Source organism: Anas platyrhynchos, chromosome 3 (genome assembly GCF_047663525.1).
Source record: "Anas platyrhynchos isolate ZD024472 breed Pekin duck chromosome 3, IASCAAS_PekinDuck_T2T, whole genome shotgun sequence".
Lineage (NCBI taxonomy): Eukaryota > Metazoa > Chordata > Aves > Anseriformes > Anatidae > Anas > Anas platyrhynchos.
Genome location: NC_092589.1, coordinates 72,856,455 through 72,873,378, shown reverse-complemented (window position 1 = coordinate 72,873,378; position 16,924 = coordinate 72,856,455). Strand labels below are relative to the sequence as shown.

The 16,924-nt window shown below is 41.3% G+C and overlaps 1 protein-coding gene across 4 annotated transcripts in view; it reads right to left on the bottom strand.

Annotated features, from left to right (window-relative positions):
* Window positions 1–16,823, bottom strand: part of WASF1 (WASP family member 1) — an 83,675-nt gene extending 66,852 nt beyond the window's left edge. For 2 of the 4 annotated variants that reach the window (XM_038176944.2, XM_072036107.1), the window contains exon 1: window positions 16,664–16,822. The gene's annotated coding sequence lies outside the window, so the exon portion shown is untranslated. Of the gene's footprint in view, window positions 1–15,531; window positions 15,666–16,663 lie in introns of those variants that run through there. The other 2 variants (XM_072036110.1, XM_072036109.1) reach the window with 2 other exon arrangements.
* Window positions 16,824–16,924: the final 101 nt, after the last annotated feature.

The following is a 16,924-nucleotide window of genomic DNA, read 5'->3' as shown; positions in this document are numbered from 1 at the left end:
GGTGTGTGGCCTTGGAGAGGTTCAGGGCCGTATTTCACTTTGCTGAATGAATCCTTGATTCCCAAGTCTTCTTTAGAGACTGGGGTAACCCAGATTGTAGGTGTGGTTGGCTCTAGCTCTGATCTGTTGTTTTGATATGGTAAAACAAATGAACAAAATCCAATCACACAACTAAGCTCACATAGTAAAAATAAAAAAAAAAAGGACATTGAATACCTTGATGAACGAGTCATCTGAACCAGTGAGGCTCAGTAAGAAGCCCATGGAGGTAGACCAGCCCCACACATCAGCACGGCTGATGAAGCTTCAAAAGGTGCAAGGCTGGAACAGGTCACAGATGGAGGCAGATAGAGAAAAGTGAGCCTAATATTCCTGCTGCTATGATAATTATCTTGGAATTGCAGGGCTAGCTCCCCTTAAACAGCGGTATGCAATACACAATGAAATGGGAAGGAGGCTTGGAATTACCACTAAAACAAAACGCATCCTTTCACCTGAAGCATATCACTAAACCAGTCCTGATGCTGCATTAAAGGATTGCTTTGCGAGAAGAAAGTCATGTAAAAAAAACCTCCCCTGCCCACTTCAACTTTTTAATATAAACTTTGTATTTTGTTCTTCTGGAAAAATAAACAACTAAATCAGTCTGTCTGACATTGCATCAGATTACTGATAATAACTAACTTATGCATGCAAACTGCTTGTTTGGTTTTAGAACCACCTCCTCCTACTGCCTTACGGAGCTGACAGCATAAAGTCTCATTTCATTTTAACTGCCACCCTTACTGCCTGTTTTATTCCAAACTCCCTCATATCCATTAATAAAACTTCCTCATCCATAAAGCTGCACTTACAATTAAGAAGTTAATTTAAGGGATTCCCGGAATAGGTTATCTCTAGCTTGGAAAAACATATTTGCCAGAATTATTTTCTTCTGAATAAAAAATCTGAGTTTAAGAATAAGATAGTCTGACTCTAGGAAGAATGTTACAACTGCATGGAGTACTCACGCTAATTATTTCTAACAAAAGTCCAAGCGATATGCAAAGTCATCCAATTCCAAACCTACACGGATGCCTGATTTTCCTACTCTGCTCATTTAAAACTTAGCAAGCTGTGATGAAAAAATGAACAGGAAAAAAAAGCCGTGTCTTGAAAGAGAAACCTCAGGAATGCCCTTTAACAACCCCGGTCCATTTGTTTTCATAAGAAGCCTAATTTTATTGAAATCAGTTGCAATGCTCCCATTATTTCAGAAGCGCAGAAACACATTTGAAGAGAATTCTTTGCAAAGTTTTGTATAGATCAAGAACGAATATTTAGGCCACAATTTGTTAACTGCAGGATTTCTGTCTGTGCTGCTGAAAAGTGGTTTCTTCCTCCATCTTGTTACACCTGCCATACAGGTAAAAGTGACAAACAAGAAGAGCAGAAAATCAATCCTGATTAAAAGTAATCCAGCAAATACAAAGACCTTGAACGAGTACCCAATCCAGTTCATCCCATGACCGTACAACTGCAGGGTGATGCAAATGCAGGTGCTGGCTAATGAAATTGGTACCACAAGAGTTTCTTGACAACCTATGTTCTTCCAAGCGTATTTCTGAAACTCACTTACCCAAAAATGTATATATTTCACCCATATAAGATCTACTCCTTTTAGAATATAGATGTAGAAGAGATACAAGGCTCCTGCCTCAAGTTCAGCGTATCAACAAGGCATGAACTGTATGCAACATATTAGCCTAAGCCAGTCATGAAGCTTCGGAGTTTATGTTCTCAAAACCAGACAGTGCTGAAGCCTTGTGCAGATTGTTAGCTTGTTCAGCCAAGCATAACATAAGGCACTGGAGCTTCGTGCCCACACTTAAATAACTGGCTCTGCGGAATCTCGTGTTGCTATCTTTAAGGAAAAGAGCATCTCCCAGAAGGCAAAATGAAAGCCTGACTGATTTGCAAAGATTATAGGATGAATGACAATAGCTAACAAGATATTGGTCTGTCTGTCTAGGTGTTCCTGTGAACAAAATGATTATGGCACATCAAGATGCTCAAAGTAATGCCTCCACACCTTTCAGATCTGCAGAGGATTTTTAAACTTGAGTTGTAGGTTAACCTAGTTTTGTATCCCATATCCCTCTTTTTCCCCCTTATATTTTTATAAGATCGTTTAAATTAAGCTGTTTTTTTTTTCTTTTCTTAAATGACCTTCCTAGTTTAGGATGGATATGCACTCTGACCCTCTGCATGCATATTTTTCTTATCTTTCTCTGCTTACTTTTTCTTTCCATTTTCAATCAGTTTCTCCCAATTATATTTGTATATAGGACTTTGTTTACTATGTTTTCCTTTCCCTTACTGCTTTCCTCTATTTCTTCTCAATTGTACATATCAGCACGTTGGAGCTTTCTTCCAGAACTCCTTCACCTTTTCCTTTTTTTAAAACTCTTTTCCTACACACCAGACTTATCTTTCTTTTCTCTCCTTCAGCTCCCACTTTCACTGCCTCCTCCTAGCACACCATCTAGCCTTTAATCCCTCTCCACCGTCCCATTCACTTAGCCTCTTCCCAGTGCACAGCAATCTATGTAATAAAAGCACTCTGTGAATATTCCATACATCATTGCACAACATCTTGAGAATGCTACTACCAACATCAAGGGGGTCACAGACTTAAATAGATAAGAGAAAATGGTGGGGTTTGTTTTGCTTTTTAGAGCTACAAGTTTTCATCTGCCTCTCTTTTCTTTAGCAGTCAGTAATCTGCTTTCTTCCCAAAGACCTGTCACAGCCAGGCTCAGGAAAAGAACTCTGAAATCCCCATTTTCCATCCCCACCCACAGCCCACCTACGCTAGCAAGCTAAGTGGTTGTGGTAGCACGAGGAGGCCCTAAAAGCCACGTGTTTCATCCCGTGTCAAAACTGCTGTAGCTGTAGTCCGCAACAGGAAAGAAAAGGAAAATAAGAAGGTTTGGAGTTTAATTTTCCACTCTGAAATTTTCTAATAAGGGAAAAGAAAAACAACAACACTGGCAAGCACCTATTAAGCTGCAATTGACTGGAAGAATTATGTATTCTTTGTAAAGTGCACAAATACTTTGAGCAACAGACAACATTTTACTCTGAACATGTCAGCCGACACGTAACGGTAAAAGATGTGAGTAAAGAGCTTATTTTGTACACCATCTTAGCAGATTTTCAAGAGCATATTTTACTTTGCCAAATCTAGTTCCTTCCAAAAAGCTGTAATACTTGAAAATGTGTTTCCTGTGATACCCACATAAATTATGTTATACAGTGGTGATTTAGCAATACCCAGAAATAATATTATTGCACACAACAATATTCAAAGTTTCCTCTAATCTGATGACAGAATTTTAAGACTCACCTGGGAGCCTGAAAACTTCTTCCAGACCATAACTGCCTCATATGACTCTGACTCTTCTCTGTTCATGCTAGTAATTTCCTCTACTTTTCCACATCCTCTTTTTCACCTGTTAAACATCAGTCCTACTTATCTGTTTCTTCTACTTCTGAGATGATACTAGGATGAAACCCAATTAGATTCCTACAGCAGCACTACTGCTCAGGCATGGAACAGAAAGAAAAAAAAAAAGCTCTAAAAATCCTGTTTTGCTTGCAATATATTGGCAGAAGGTATGAGCAGGTACATACTCATAAAATCCATTCCTTTGTAAAATAACAAGTTTCTCTACATTTGTGCTTATTTCTTTAATACAATACAAAAATAAAATACAATAAAAAATCCACTCTCTATCCTGGATTATAGCTTTATTATGTTCTAACTACATACAGTTGTAATTCTGCACAGAATTATAATGAAAACACAAGCAAAGTTTAAAAGTTACTGTCAGTTTGTTTAGAAAGATATTTCCTCAAGTCCTAGGTATACACAAATGCCCTTAGTTAACTTCTTTCCTGAGCAAGCTTTACATAGCATAATATAAAAAGTACAAGCATAAATAAACAAAAAATAATAAAAAAATAAAAAATAGCATAAGGAATTCAAAATTCCTTCAGTAAAATTTACTCTCTTCATATCCCTAGATCTTTAAGTTATACTAGCTATTTCAAATAAAATTACTTGTTTATTATCTCTGCATTCAAGAATTTACTGGACAAAACATGATTCCTTTGCTATCCTCTTGATCTTGCTGCAAGTTACTAGCCTGTCCAGGTCCCTCTGGAAACTATATGACTTGTTCTATAGTCTGTTAAAATGATTAAGCCTTCTTCCACGCGCTCACGTCCAAGTGACCTGCCAAGGTAAATAAGCAGAGCTTGACACCTGCGGCAAGTTCGTAATTGGAATCCGCCGACTTGCCTGGCCACGTGCACGAGATCTGCACATTGAAACGAGCCTGGCATTCTGCTTCACCACACACAGAGGACTTGCCTCCACCACCAGAAGAGAACGGAGCATTTTACTTCCAAGTTCACTTACGGAGCAGTGAAAAGGCAAGAACTGTCAACAGCGATTTACTCCACAACTTCGGCTATTGTCTGCTGCTCAGACCAGGTACTTTCCCAGCAAGTAAAATACAGCAATTTGGTGGAAAAGTGATGAGGAGAGGAGAACGGTGAAAGGAGGAAAAATCAGAAGACAAATGAAATAAGGACAGTAGTTGTTGCTACCATCTTACACTAAGAAGAGTTTACATTATTGTGTTGCTTATTTTTTCCTCTAAAAGCAGAAATCAACACTTCATCAGTGTCTGCTAAAACATGCTGTCAACTTAAATCAATTTTTACTGTGTGGAGGGGAGTTATTTTGGGAAGAATCTAGAAGAATTATATTCAGGAGCAAGTTAAAGTAGCCTGTTCACATTGCACACTACTTCTTAATACTACTGACAGTAGCTATTGTCTTTCTTTTATAGCCACCTTCTAAAAATCCCATTAAGAAAACTGCACTCTTGAGATCAGAGCGGAGCTTTAGAACTTGTTTAAAGAGCAAATGAATGCAACTACTATCCCGAGAAGTGATATGTATTGCAGAGCTGTGCAGAGATGCTGCCTTCAGTTAGTTTGTAATACCTGAAGCTCAAAATGTTCTGACACAGAGTGACTTATGAATTTTACAGAATATCCATTAAAAAGGTGTCAGCAGGAGGTTAAAGTGACTGCAGGAAGGGACCTTAAAGCCCATCCAGCTCTAACCCCCCCCTGCCATGGGCAGGGACACCTCCCACCAGCCCAGGTTGCCCAAAGCCCCATCCAGCCTGGCCTTGAGCACCTCCAGGGATGGGGCATCCACAGCTTCTCTGGGCAACTGTCAATGTGAGGGGCTTTTATGTTGGACAGAAGCATACCATCAGGGTGACTCCTTGCAGATAAGACTCTGTTCATAGAAGGCTCTTGACTATCTGGGGCACCCTTGGCTGGCATGGCTGATGATGGATGGCAAAGCTCTGAAGTGAGGAGAAGAAAGGCATTTGGTACTGAAAGGCATTTGAGACTGAAAATGCTGCTTTTTATAAAGGTTCAGTTTATATTCTCATAAGCTACCTTACAGCAACGTAGGCTTGTAGCACACCACCAGATTCAGGGAGAAAAGATTATGGACATCAAGGCACTGAAAAAGATGGAGCAGCACTGAGAGGCGCTGAATTTTCCACTCAAAGTTTTTCTGTTGCCTCCAGAAACAAACCACCTTCATAAATTCATGCTCCACTGCAATAAATAAATAAATAAATAAAAACAACTGAGAGCAAATCAGCACTTATGGAGGTGCTGTATTTAACAGACTGAAAAGAAAAGGGTGCAACTTGAAGCCTCACACATCCAAGAACGAACAAAATGTTTTCTCAGACTAGAGTTTGGGTGAAATGACAAGTTTTTAATCACACGTGAAACATGATTCCCCATTCTAACAGTTTTTATTTCCCTACCAAGCCATGATATTACAGGTACTGTTCAACTTCATTTTTACTGTGTCCCTAAACAGCATGCAGGATTACTAATATCCTGTAAGACAAACTCAAATTACCCAAAATGCACCTAACAACTTTGCTTCGCTCACTACAGAAATGTTGTGAGAGGGAAAAAGTATCGGTATCTATTTTCAGATAGCAAAAATACTTTGCTGTGCTGAGAAATGCACTAAGACACGCTATGACTCCATTTACACAGATGTAACTGTGTCACCTTTCATTTGACAGAGAATTTTTCTGTACTGCCTAGGCAGCTTTATTCTCACACACACTAAAAAGACACCGACCAGCTTTGCATTAGCTACCACACTGTTAAAGCCTAGATCTAACAGAACATTTAGGTTGTATCTACCTGGGCAGCTGGACACAGACCGAACTCAGTAGCCTCAGCCCCATCCTGTGCACACAGTTCATTCCTTCACCAAATGGAGGAAATGTCCTTATTTTCTCCTAGAAAATGTGCCTGGGAGATAGGGTTACCTATCTTTGATATTAGGTCTGTCTCCTTCGAGGCAGAAGCCTCTTCCTTGGGGTTCTGGTAGCTCAAAAGCATACCTCCTACATCTGGGGAGAGGTGTTGGGGTTAAAATGTATTGATATACTATATGCAAACACAAATTAGAATACTATTCACCTTCCATTTGCAGTTATTCCACTGACCACAAAACAATTCAAGATTCACAACAGCGGAAAAAGACCAAGCATTACTGTATGACTCAATGACACACAATACAGAAAGGCTCTCTGGAGGATGTATTTCATTCAATAACTGTCTAAAATTCCCTGTTACTACCAAAAAAAAAAATATGACAAAACCAGCAAACAAAAAACCATGACACACTCAGAACACAGGCAACATCCTCAAAGACTAGATAGAGAAGAAATTGCCATTCTCAGGATGCTTGACACTGTTATTTCCATTTTATTTGTTAGAATAAAGAAGTAGGTAGATGCTAAACAGGACAGAATACCAAGGACCAGTGATTTACCTGACAATTTTTAGCCAGAATCTGAAGTAGCAAGCAGCTGGCACCTTTTTAAACCAGTAAGATACACTGCCAGTCATGCCTAGGTACAGGTCCCAGACTAGAGACCAACAATCCATCACTTTCTTCTTGGGAAACAAGGTCCCTGAAGTTTTCTTCCCCAAGGTCTCATATACTGAAAACCTCGTTATCTCGATTAGCATTAAAACACCACCAAACCACTTGCCATCTCCCCTCATTTTCATGTGTGTTACACAGAAGAGAAGAGAAAGTACCTAAAAGCTTCGGCCAAGGGGACGGGCATTAATTTGTCTCTGCAACTCCCTGACAAAACCCAAGCTGCAGCAGAGGGACTGATACGCACAGAGTATTAAACAGGATCACAAAACAATTGTTTTCTATTCCCATTTGGTAAAGTAGAGATACTAAATGGAAGAATACATTCTAAACTTCCTGAGCTTTACATTTCCATACTTGGTAAGGGCAGCTTCCTAGCTATTTACTGCCAAGTAAAGCATCACCCAGTTATTGCTGGTTGTACTAAGGAGTTGGTACATGAATTTCTCTCAACTTCCCATGAATGATTTTTCTATGTAATATGTACCAGATTATCTGTTCGTTGCCACATCAGAGATGGTGGCAGGGCCAGATTATTTCCCTTCTTAACCACGAGTTAACCAAATTATGTAACTCAGCTCTCCAGGCTACATCCCACGAATGGCATTTATGTACCGAAGAACATGCATCTAAGCCACAGAAACATTATTACCTCTAACACATATTCCTAAATGAATAAACTGGCAAGTTACAGAGACAAGCTAAAGCAGATTAACACACATGTCTCCTGAGATTTTGGACACTAGCTTTTGGATCTTTAAGGAAGCCTGGAAGTGGTGTTCTTTTGTCCAGAAGCAGCATCCCAAAATGATTAAGCAGGAGTCCTGTACCCCGATCTGATTTCATTAACAAAGACAGCTCGCCACATCACTGACAGATGAAAATTGAAGAAGAAATCATAGTGCATGTAGAGGGAGAATTGTTAGAGGCCCATTCTTTTCTAAATAGGTTTTAATGCTGATATCCTTCAAAATACACTTCCATAATAAGCTTGGTATGCTAAAAATAAATGCAGTTTCAGGAAAAAATGATACTCAAGACCTAGCAAGGGTATGACTCAATTTTGTGCTTTTGAAATAGGAAGCTTAGAACACACAGATGGTTTATAGATGACCTAAACAACATTGTATAAGAAATGGGTATACATCTAGATCCATTTACTCCCTGCTTCTCTGAGGTTGTAATTAACTTTAGTTCAGATGATGGCCTTTACAATACTCAACCACGACCACTGAAAATATTAAGTTTCAGCTAGTAGTGGCCTTAGACCAGAGTCAAACATTCACCCAGCTGCCCGATTCATACTGGAACTACCTTTAATAGACAAATTTCTCCTCTACATTATCCATTAATTACAGAATATATTTAAAAAAAATCCTAACAGCTGTACAAATCAAAACCAGTATTACAATTATTTCCCTTTCTAAATATGCAAGAACTACCCCAAACTTAATTTTTTACTAGCAAACTTTCACTAACATTGGACAAGTGAACTGAAGCACTAGATTGTAATTACATCTACGTAAAAGCCCACAGCATTTGTAACAAAAAGAACTTGATTACATATCAGTAATTAGCATCCTCTTGTTCAATTAGATCTAGAAATTAAGTTACAGTGGTATACTTTTTAAATAGATCTGCATGTGACATGTTAAATCTTATCTCAAAAGTTTGCAGAATCCTAACAAAAATTAGCATGTTCACTACGGCAGGACCACACCACGTAGCAGTTTTGAATTTTCATTAGGTTAAAAACAAAACAAACAAACAAAAAATAATCAAAATAAAGCCAACCCTCTGATCAACAACATGAGTATTATCATACTCAGATGTGCTATTTACCTGTTTTCTGCACCCCAGAACTTTCTAAAGGGTTTTAACTGTGCTGGACATGCATTTTCTTTCTGTAAGACTCCAGGTATTTCAACATTACAACAGTCTTACAGAAAAAAGGTCCAGACAAAATATATTTTTCTAAAGTGTTGCTTTTGAATTAAAGTACTGTTCCCAAGTACAGGTGAATCAGGCTTCTCCAGAGTCCTTTCAACAATGTCCAAAGGGTTCCTCATGTTTCAACATGAAATCAAAACCATCTATCAATTCGTCTGCAACTCAAGCTTAGAGCTAGCTGAGTACGCTAAAAATAAGGCAAAGAGACATGTCTTGGGATTTAAACGGCCATTAACGTCTTGAAAATTAATATAAATGCTATCCTGTAAAAATGGTGTGCGGGCAAGTTGCAAGTCAGAAAAAAAAAAAAACATAGGAAAAGCGTAATGTTACAAGGCAGACTTTTGAGGAAGGAGTGAAACCAAGATTAGAAACTCTTGCAGTGCGTGTTCTGAAAGCGGTACACTCTGAGCTTACGAATTCCTGAAAAAGGAGGGATAAAAGGAGGTAGAGAAGAATCTGTCCAAGATCTTTCTCAGCCTCCTAGAAGCTTGCATCAAGCAGAGCTTAGTTCTCTCTACCTAAGATGCTTCAGAATAAAAAGCGACCAACAGCCAGAGCTGTATATTAACATCGAATACGTTTTCAGACTGCATCACAGAGCTTTTATGGTTTTCTTTTCTAGTTGCTTCCATTTTAAAATCATATCCTTATCCATTTGCTTAAAAAAAGTTAATCTTTTTTTATAAAATATCCTTTCTCTGCTGATACAGAAGGTTTCAAAGGCAAAATGAGTAACTATGAGTAAAGGAGCTCACTCTAACCACGAATGGACTGGAACACCTACAACAAGCATATGGTTTGGGATTGTCGAAAACTGAAACACTTCCTTCCTGCCACATAAAAAGGACTGGGTGCCACATTCATGCTCAAAAATCAGCTTTGGTTACCAGTGCCCCATATGGCAAGCACTGAGCTAGGAAAGAGCTTACATTTCCGAAAATGCTCAGATACAGAAGATGACCTGTTTGGATCATGTCTGCACCCAACTGGCTTTGATTTTCAATGCATTCCCACAAACAGTGGAAAAATAATATTAAGGGACTATTTAATGTGACAGGGCAAGAGTCTGAAAGTATTCAAAGCAAAAAGAGTTTTCTCTATCAAGAGATTATTCCACATGAAGCCTCTTAATAAATATCACTTCAGGACGATGCTAATTATTAAGTTGCTTATTTCCTACCAAAATACTCTACAGTTTAGTAAGAGAGTGACTTCAACTGCTGTCAAGTTCAGCATTAACTGATCCACCACAAGAAAGCTGTTCCAAGTATAACATGCTATGCAATATTAAACCACTCCACAGACGCTAAAAAAGGTGGTCTGCAAGTTCCAACAGAACAACGTTTTGGTAATTGATCAGATCTCCAGTGAATAAGCATGGAGTAAATTTGTGAGGAACCCTAAGGCTCCCCAGAAAACCACCTGTAAAATATTAGTGCTGCAAGAATCTATCAAATCAAGTAGATGTGAAGAACATTTATCTCAATTGCAGTAGAGAGTTTGGTATAGAAGGCAGCAGGTAAGGAGTAATAAGACCTCCTTTTCTCCTTCAACCTAACATTGCCGCTATCATTTTTCATAAATGCTGCCAGCACTCATAAAGAGTTATGTAGTGAAGCCCCACTCCTAACTTCCAAGTAGATTGCAGAGATAACTGTACAGAGGGAACCCAAACCTGTCCAGAGCTTAAAGACATGTACATTCATCATCCTGGAATTAAAAGATGTTTTCACCTGCAAAGTAGCCTCAGGTATGGAAGAGAGCTCCAGCTGTCCTCCAACAAGAAAAAAAAAAAAAAAAAAGACAGCAGAAATCTCTCTGCTAATAAACTTTTTGCTCCTTTCCTAGACAAAGGAATCCTTTTTAAGAGTGAGAAGTAGAACGGATAAAAACACAGCTAGAACCACAGAACACCTTCTATTGTCTTGCTTGGAAATGTAGACAGCATTGTTTCAACCGAGTAACCACATTTCAAGTTTCCAGAGAGCAACAGACACCCCTGAACATACAAGACCATGGAATAACATCAGCTAATTGTGCAGATAATGTCATTCTGCTGCTGCAGCTTAGCCTACAATACCTAATACTTGCAGTATCATTTTTGATGCATTTTCACAAGAGCAAATTCAGCTCAGGCTGCAACACCAGAGTCATTTATTACCACCTGTATGGCCACCTAGGCTACCTCATACTTCTCCTCAATTACTTTTCTGGTATTTTTTCTCTTGCTGTGAAGATCATATAATCATAGAACTTTTGGGGTCAAAGGGACTCATGGAGATCCTCTAGCCCACCCTTCACCACCCCCATCAAGGCAAGATCAAACTCAGGGCAAACTCAGCTTGTATTTTTGTTAGTTTTTGTTCTTAGTCACAGCCTTCTCCTTCGATATCAACAAAAAGTCAGAAGCAGCTGAGTGTAAAAGACCTCTCTAAGCATTTCTGCACGCATACTCAACGGCTAGTGGCTGAGCGAGATTTAACAAGTTAAGCATTTCCTTTTTACTGAACAGCTGAGTCTGCGTGCTGTTTTTACAAAAGCTGCTTGAACTACGTATCTTAAGTTCACACATACTATCAAATTATAAATTCCTTGTCATTTTCCTAAAAAGTGCTGGGAATTTCTCGAAGGTCTATGCCGGAATGACTGCAGAGGGTGCTGTTCTGTCTGACGATGAGAATCTCTTGCAGAAAACCGTGGCTCTTTGGCTGCGACACTGCTTGTCTGGTACAGCTGATCTGGCAGCAACCTGGCTGAACCCACGTCAACAGCATGAAAGGGCATGAATTAAAAAGATTACGGACACTCAAAATATGAACAGTATCACGCTGCGGAAATATTGTTGACAATCATGATTTTGGCTAGTCCATAGGTATTACTTTGGAGGTGGCAACCTGGTGCTGCTAGACAAGCTGCTGTAACACATCATTTACCATGAGTGCTACCAGTAAAAGTACCCCAGCATCAATCACTCTTCCCGTTTTCAATAACCTGTCCACCTCTTTTGCAGTGCTGACACTAAATAGAAGAGTTAGCATGAAAGAATACCCTCACAAAAGGACCTTTGTGCTCCTTTGCCGTTTGCCTTCGATGTTCTTTGAGCTTGCTGGATCGACCTAAGAGAGTTTCCCTTCAAACATCGGTTTTCATCCATGGTTTGTGTTCAAGCTGGCCATCCCCATGCAACAAGTCAGTTCCACAGTCAACGTAGTGATTTAAGGATTTCTCTCATCATGCCACTGATTGGAACTGTTTCATTATGTGTAAAACATTTCACTACATCAAGCAGTCAGACAATGACTCCAAAGCCCAGAAATGACAAAATTCATTTCGGATACAGAAGACTGAGAATACCTTCCTCCAATGAATATTCATTTATTTGAGCAGCCATCTCTGATGGGGAAAAGCAAAGTTCAAACTATTGGTTTGAAGCAAATAAAGCAAGGATGTTAAGCTGCTTCTGTGTATTTAAGAGCATTCGTCTAACACTGGGTGACAGATAGATACCTATACGGAGACAAATGCTTGTACATTGCGTGGAAGCAGGGAAAATTTAAGTTCCCCTCTCCTTGTAAAAAGGTATAAATTCAATAAATTGTCATTTTCTGAATGCAGCTTTTTTTTCCTTTCACATCAGCTGTTGGACAGCATAAATTCATATCTATTTTATAGCTTTCCACCCCTCACTTGTTTCATCTGCTTTTCATTTCCAGAGATAAATAATTGCAATCTTTTCGATCCCTTGAAAAACTCTGCCATATCCTTCACATCAAACTCTCCACAATCCCGTGATTTTATTTTTTTTTTCAAAACCAAGTGATGGGTAATAACACACGTTGAATAGCAGAAATGAATTACGGAATTTGTACAGAATGACGCTTCCTTCTCAATGCTTTTTCCCTGCTTCTGATTGCAGCTATAAACTGGGGACTCAGATACCTCGGCAATCTGCAACGATGTCCAAATTTTGTTCTTACATTAATACCGTTAACGTGAATGGCTTCTGCCTCCAAAACAGTTTTGCACATACCAACATTGTTTTACCTGTTAGCACACTGTCCTTTCACCCAGCTTACTGAGACTTCTCCCATGACCTTTCCACTATTTCTGAATTTGGTTAAACAATTTTAAACCCTCAGCATACATTGCCACTTTGTAATTCAACTTCTACAGATGATCAACAGCAAATACCAAACAGCTCCTGATTTAAGAAACAACCTGACGCCTCCTAGAAGTTAATATTTATTTCTGTTATTTCATTTCAGAGACGGTGACTCAGGACAAGAATTTCACTTCTCACCTTCTTTATTTAATAGCCAGGCGTGAGGAACCTTCACATACACCTTTAAAATCATAATATGTATGCGAGAATGATAATAAAACTAAACTGGAACAGCATCTGCTATGCCATTACGGCAAACAAAACCCCTAGTAGATCAGCAAGGCACACGTGTCTCTGCAGCAGCAGCTGTGACTACGTTAGCAATACCAGTTAGCACTGCTGAGCCTGCCACCAGTCCTTTTTGCCTCCCCCCATCTACAGGTATTCGCAGCTGTAAGGGAAAAGAATCAGGTGTGCAATGGTTTTGCTTTCAGAGCTCCCAACAATTTGCAGATTTAAGAGCTCACTTGCAGAATTTTCTTGGAAGCTGCCCTTCGGTAGCTTCCAAATCTACTGACTGATTTCTACCATCTCCTAATTTGGTTCTCCCAACCAAACGTGTTGAGGTTTTCCAAATCTGTGAGAACAAGAGCCAGAGAGAGAACAGAGACTTTATTAATATTCCCAGACATAAATGCAGCTTGCCACACAGCTTACCAAAATGTGGGGAGGGAACAGTACAAATGCCCTAACTATAAAAAGTGCATCAACAGCATTTAATGCCTTTTATCAGATGCCAAGAAAACCCACCTGGATGTAGAACTGATTTCTGTTTCCTAATAGGTTTTGGAAATAGGTTTTCAGATGGTTTTGGCATTCCTAATAACCTAGTTCTGCATGGAGCCTGCTGTCTGAAGACTAAAATTCATGGCGCAACCACAGCACCTAATTAAAAAGTCAATCAATGGCCAGATAGAAACTCATTGAAAACTATCCATCATTTCTGCTAAATACCTTATTAAGTATTTAGTTAAAATGTAACTGCGTTTGTTATTCTGTAGTTCTCTGGTATAATAAATTACCTTAAACACACAACATCCTAGGGTAACTAAGCTAGGATTTAATTCAGCTTCCACCCCCAAAGCACCTCAATTAATAGAAATATTTTTAGAAATGTCTACACTTTTGATGACATTTTCTGTGTTTTAACCGATTAAAAAAAACACATTTCAATGGATTAAGAAACCTAATGCCAAAGATATGAGAATTTCTAATGGTGCTGAATAGTTTATTTTCCTGGAAGCCTACAATTAATGTCTTGCTGCCTCTTGGAGACATTCTTTGTTCAGCCTGTGTTATAAGATGCAGGACACGGTGCTGTGTAAGCACTACACAGCACGCTTCCAACCTCTACGGAGGAGGCTCTGCGAGGAAATTTTTGGTTTGCAAAGTCATTTGAAATAAGTACGACAATCTAAGCTGTTCTGTTTTCCAGTCCTATCTTGCATCGTCTTTTTTTTTTCTTTGAAACCATGTCTTGTAAACACGAAATTTATAGCCTGTAATCTGTGTCAGACGACCTCGAGATCCCTCCCCAAAAACTTAAGAGACTGATTCACAGATGTACTGGAACACACAACTCCTATTGCAATCTGGCGCCTTGGTATCGCTGAGGATCCGGGCCACAGTCCAAAAAAACAAAACCGGGAACGGAGGTATTGTCACCCTTGCAGCAGTCAGAGGCTCCAAGGTGGCAGAAAAAGCAGAGCATGACTTATAAAGGGCGCTTTGCTTTCCTAGGGGTAGAATTAAATGAAGTACATTAAGATACCTCAGACGTGCCAGCAGGAGGTTACAGAAAGCCCCAGTAAGAATGCAGGAATAGGAACCCGACAAGACTTCCATCATGGCTTTTCTTGGCAGTCAAAAAGCATAGGAACAGAGGCAAAAAGCCTTGTTTTCTTTCAAACTGTATTTCCCTTGGACAACAGAGCCTCATACTTCAGTTCAGTCCTCTGTCTGATAAGTATCTGGCATGGCGTTGGGATTTTTTCCCCTAAACTGCAGACCTACATCTTGGTGGATGAGAAGCAAGCGTATATGAGATGAGAAGCAAGCAAGTGGGCTGACAGCATTTTAAGAGTGTTAAAAAATACATAGATAGAAAAAAATAGTACAAGCAGGATTACAGGCAGCATCTTCTGTGGGGAAGAAACGCCAGCAGAAAACACAGGGTATGAGATAAAACACATCCATCATGGAAAAGGCGCTATGAAAGAGCAAGGAAAGGGAAAAGAAAGTAGGACAAAACATATTAAAAAGACTGAGAAACAGATTTTTTTTTATCCACTATAGGGAAGAAAGGACTGACGTGAAGGAAAAATTGTGACATATTGAGTTAAGATGTAATATACTTTACCCTGGCTTTTTTAAGGAAACGAGTCTCACGCAGGAAGCGTTGGTGAGGGCTAGGGGCTCCCATGTGCTCCACAGAGCCTGGAAGCCGGCTGCCTGAATTCAGTCAAGTTTGACAGAAGGGGAGAGGTCTCAAAGATAATTGCCTAAGGAAACTGGAAGTTTGCAAAATTGAGATGCGCCGAGCGTTCCCACTGAAGGCAAGGCTGCAGCGTGCAGTGAGACCTTCCTAGATGCTGGGTGATTCACAAAAGCACGAGCCCATAAATGTTTCAAAGAGGGAGGGGGGGGAATCCGTTAGGGCTTACGGTCATCTATCAGATGAAAAAATAGAAAAACAAAAAAGGTAAAGATGATTTTCTGTTGCTCAAGGGAATATTTTTAAATACTTATTCCTGTTTTAGCTAGGGGAGGAAGGCTTGGTGGCACCTGGTAGGTCCACCACGGTGCGTAGAGACAAGCAAGTGCCAAAGAGCCCTTTTTAACTGGAAGAATATAACAGAAAGCAGGAGGTTTTTATCTTCCTTTGGAATAAACTGAAAGAAAAGAGGCAAAACGAGGAGAAACGGAAGGGGGAGAGCTGGGCTGAAGGAAAGCACGGCAGGTACCCCGCTTCCTCCCACCTGCTGTCGCGGGCTGGCTTCGCTCAGAGCATCCTCACCCGACACACGGCACGTTAGCAGCAGGCAGCGGTTATTCAGCACCGAGAGGACTTTTTTAACAAGCTGTGTGTGCCTCTGGCGGGCTGTGAGGCGCGGAGCGAGCCCTCCCCGAGCCCACAGGCGCCCCTTCGCCAACCGCCAAGCCCCCAGACGCTCTCAGGAGGCGGAATCACCGCTTTATTTCACCGCTTCACCTCCATACCCCCGCTCTCGGCGGCTCCACGCGTGTCCCCCCGGCCGCGCAGCCCCCAGCCCCAGCCCTGCAGCTGCCGGGGACCCCCCCACGGGCAGCCCCAGGCGTTCCCCGCCGGCTGCGGGGCGACCGAGCCGCCCCCTGCCCACCCCCTGGGGCACAAAGGCTGAGCCGCGGGCGCCCCCGGCCCCCCGGAGCCCTCACACAAAGGGCGAGGCGGCGAGGCGAGGCGGCGCCCCCCCGCTCCCGCCGCCCCTCCGCCCGCCACTGACGGCGCTTACCGGCTCGCGCCCCTCCCGCAGCCGTTAGGGCTTCAAACGGCCGCCGCCGCCGCCATTCCGCGCGCGCGGAGCCCGGGCGCACGCCGAGGGGCGGGGGCGCGGAGGCTGCACAATGGGCGCGGGCACCGGGTGCGGGAGGGCGGGGGGGGAGGGGCCAGAGCCGGGGGGCGGAGCCGCTCGCACCGACACCCCCGCTCCACTCCCCCCCCCCCCCCCCCCCCCCGCGGGGGGCAGGTGGTACGGTCCGGCCCCTTCGCTCTC